The following is a 4,447-nucleotide window of genomic DNA, read 5'->3' on the forward strand; positions in this document are numbered from 1 at the left end:
TTCACAGCCACCTGATGGCAGAAATGAGCACTTGTGAGATCAACAGCGTTTAGAGGGGGTTATGTCACTAGCTCTTTCCACTAATCTTCTAGGTCACAAATATGCTTGGATAACACAAGAAAATCTGATGCATAGTATTCAAAATAGTTACCTAAGGGCTTGAACCTGCTGAACGTGAGGAGACAGTCACCTTCCTCACCTGGTACTTGCAAAACCACATGCCCCACAGCCTGATGCAGGGATGTGCTGTATACAGCTTTCAATCTGCTGGTGCAGGTGGAGCCCAGGATTGTTTCTCATGCAGTCACAAGCTGAAAGGGTGTGATTGGGCATGTGTAGTAGGCCAGGATGTGTGATTTTTGGAACTAGCAATCAGATTCTATCATGTCTTTAAATTAACATCTGCTAGCGGCCTAAGTCAGTTCCAGTTATCAGCCTATTTTGATTCCCACTATTTTGATTCTGCTACTTATTTTTCCATCCTTTCTGTCCTTGGCAGTGTACTACAAACAAATGTAAAAACAAGAGGCTATAGCATATTATTTTTGGAACTTATTGCAGCCCTGAAATTCATGTATTTCATGAAGTAGTAACTGAAAAGAGTTCTCCCACGCAAGCTGTTCAAGCTTTAAGTCTGAAAAGAAAAAGATTCTCGTATCAAACATCAAAGGGATTCATAAAGAAGTATTTTTAATGAAAACATTTTTCTAGAAGCATGCATATTAGAGTTTTTAAAAAGAAGACATATAAATTTAACTAAGATTTTCATTGCAAACCTAAAGTTGTAATTTCTTGAAAAACAGAACAATAACAACATCAGATTCTTGTCACAATCTTCTTAGAAAAATAGACATTTTCAAAGGTTAATTAGGTGCATTGGGGCTGTTTTTCACACATTTGCATGAGTATAAATAAAGAAAGTGCTTACATGGCTCATTTTGGTTCTATAGATATGAACAATAGAAGTAGTTAGAAATTTCTGACAAAAAAAGTTTTATGTCAGCAAATGTCAGGTTTTCAAAATCCCAGCCTTTGGCAGGAGTGAATTTACCATTTTTGGCAAGGATGGAATTTCTGTTTTTCAGCAGAAAGATACTCCTACTTGCCTCAGAATAGCCAACTTGCCAAAGCATTCACCTGGGAATTGGGAGAGTAAGATTTAATGTCCTGCTTCACTGAATATGTATATACTTATTTATACAAAATGGAACATCTCAAACAGGTGAGATTACATTATACCAAACCTAGAATCACCAGTAGGTTCAAAGGATCCGATTCAGTTAAGCAGGCCAGTTATTTGAAACTTAGGCTGCCTATACGTATGCTGGTTCTAATTATAATGCATCAAAGCAGACTTGAAAGTGAGTCTGCTCTGTGTGCTAAATAGAGTGCTTCAATGTGGCCTCACCATCATGTGTATGAACCCCTGTGGGTTTAAAAAAGGCCACTGGGGAACTTTAAACCTTATTGAATTAGTTTTAGATAGAGCATCCTGTGGTCATTTTTTAACCCATGGGGGCTCAATACGTGTGACATTGGCCATACCTACTTTCGACGCTGACTGCACAGTTGTTACTATGCAGTCATTCAGTACTTGCATACACAAGTACTAAATGACTGTGCAGTAACCAGAGTTACTGTGCTGTAGCATCCCCAAATGGTGCTCATTGCTACATGTCAAACAAGCATGTTCTTTGTATGTATTCCATTTCACAAAGAAAAAAGCAAAGCAATTCCATTTTGTTTAACCCCAGATGATTTTTTTTTCTAGACAGCAGAACCAAAACACAGTTATTCCTATAGTAATATGACATGTTCATTCTCTCTGGACACTAAAAGAGATGTGGGTGCTGATGATTAGAGAGGAAGATTGGGTTATTATATACAAGCCACAGAATAAATTCTTACGAGCCCTTGAAAAAGTCAGTGTACATACAGATAATGAACATTGCAAACCTCAAAGAACTCTCATTAAAATGTAAATATCATATGACTATAGATAGATGAATACAACAAAATACAGAATACAATGTTAATTTAATGTAACACAGGGTCTATTTAGCTTTTTACATCAGGGTTGGCAACCTGCAGAGCTGTGGCTTCAGTGGCAATTGGTAGCACAGGGCTCTGCCTGCTCGATGGTGCAGTTGAGCAGAAGAGTCTTTGACAGAGGGGGAGCTGTGTCCATGCTGTGCTATAACGATGTAGCAGGGAGAAGTGACAAAGGCAGCTGGGTCCTAGTGCCAATCCACCTCAGTACCAAGCTGGGTCATTCCAGCTTGCCACCATTATTGACCTGATAGACCTAAATTCACAATATCCTTGGAAGAGTATTTAAGGAATGTATAGCATAGGCAGTGAATGTAACAATGTCTATAATTAAGGTTACCCTAGATTTTCCAGTATTAAATTCTACATTCAGTTGCTTTTAATTTTGCCAAATTATAAGCATTAAAACTTGCTTATTGGTTACCTACAAAAAAATCCACTAAACCCATCCATTATTTCTAAGAACATAAGATTAGGGTAAACCATGTTGTTGGATCAATATTCTAAAAAGTTACAGAAGTTCTGCTAACAAACTGTAAAATCTTTGTGCTTTCAATAAGAGATTTAACATTTAGGTATAGAGTATGTGAAAATGTTTCTTTACCTCTAAAAATAATATCCATGTGAAAATATGTCTAAATAAATACATAAGCAAATGTCCGTATATATGCACATGTGCACACGCACAGCCATACACATACATGTTTTGTATATGCATTATATATAGCTAGATTACAAGGAATTTTTGCTGAAATCTGACCATATAAGGGAATTAGTGGACTAAACAGCCACAAGTATTTTTTTTCTGAATTCTGTCTCAGGTAATTTAGCATGCTTGCACTATCTAATTTAGTAAACTTCCCTGGATAGCATCTTTGGGTTTTACCGACGGTAATTGCCACTCAACATGTTCCATGGTGCTCCAGTCCTCGAGGCCTCCTGTCCAGTTAGTTGCTAACTCAGCAATTCATATTCTTGTGGGAAAATCCAATAAACTACAATGCCTTGACCTTAGCATTAGTTTAGGCAGTCTGATGAAAAACATTCATTAAAAATACTGACCTTGTGGTTGGCTTATGAGAAGCTAAGTTAATATAGAGACGGTTCTAATTCTTTCATATAATTATTCATTGTCAATGCAGCTTTAAAAAAACAAACTTTAATTTGGTCCATCTTTTACAAGACAATCTTTCCCTAGTATTTTGTGTATATATATTATATTAAAATATATTGCCTCAGTACTTGATACTGAAGACATAATTTTATGTAGATATAAAATTATATATATATGTATGTATACATATATGTATGTATATGTACTGTGTACTGAACATATATGTATATGTATGTGTACTGAACACACACACACACACATATATATAATTATGTGTTCTGTATCAAGTACTGAGACTTAATATATTTTTATTAGCATAAAAAATAGGACTGAAAGAAGACTTCGGAGATCATCTAATTTACCATCAGCTCAAAGCAAGATCATCACTATTTAAATCATTTCAGTTACGTTTTTGTCTAAATTTCTCTTAAAATCTTTCAAATACTGAAATTCCAAATCTTCTCAAATAGTTTCAAGTAGAAAATTCTTAATGTTACTTAAAGACAGACAGGGTTCTTTGGGTAAATGTGATATATTTTATTAGACCAACTAAATACTTCAAAAAAATTGTACTTTGCAAGCTTTCAGGCACAAACACCCTTCTTCAGGCATAGGGACACTCTGATGTTTTGTGTTCTCCTGTTTTGTGTTGTTGTTTTGTGTTCAACACATGCTGCAACTTAAAAGAGATAAACCTTGATATTTCCCCAACCATTATACAACATCCAAGAGACTGACAAAATTTTTTTACAACATCCATCCAACGTAAGACGAAGAAATGGACCCAATTACTACAGGAACAACTTTTTGAGCCACAAAACAACCTTCAGAGAAACAACACCAATACCTTACAACATTCCACATAGGCAGCAGAAGGCCAGGGCTAAAGGGACGCATCCCCCCAAACGTGGAGCAGCGGGTAAGGCTGCAAGGCAGCCTGGCTGTGGGCTCCATGAAGCTGCAGAAGAGGTGTGGAGGGGCGCACACACAGCCAGGATCACAGCCTGGAATGTGGATCACTAGCAGCATGGCAGGCAAGTACCAGTTTACTCTGCAGGAGAAGTAGCTGGGGAGAGGCCAATCGAGACCCCCACATTGAGGAAGGGAGTGGGGAACAGGTAGGGGCAGGATCTGGGAGGAAGGAGCTTTGCTCATTCAATGCCCCGTAGAGGAGGACAAAGCCAAGACCAAACACCGTGCCACTTCCTATCTGCTGTCACCCTTCCTGAGCCCCATCGTACTGCCCAGAGCCTCACGCCCCCAGACACGAGGGGGTGGCTCTGA

The sequence above is a fragment of the Gavialis gangeticus genome, unplaced genomic scaffold (genome assembly GCF_001723915.1).
Source record: "Gavialis gangeticus isolate Ggan-Ray unplaced genomic scaffold, GavGan_comp1, whole genome shotgun sequence".
NCBI classification, from domain to species: domain Eukaryota; kingdom Metazoa; phylum Chordata; order Crocodylia; family Gavialidae; genus Gavialis; species Gavialis gangeticus.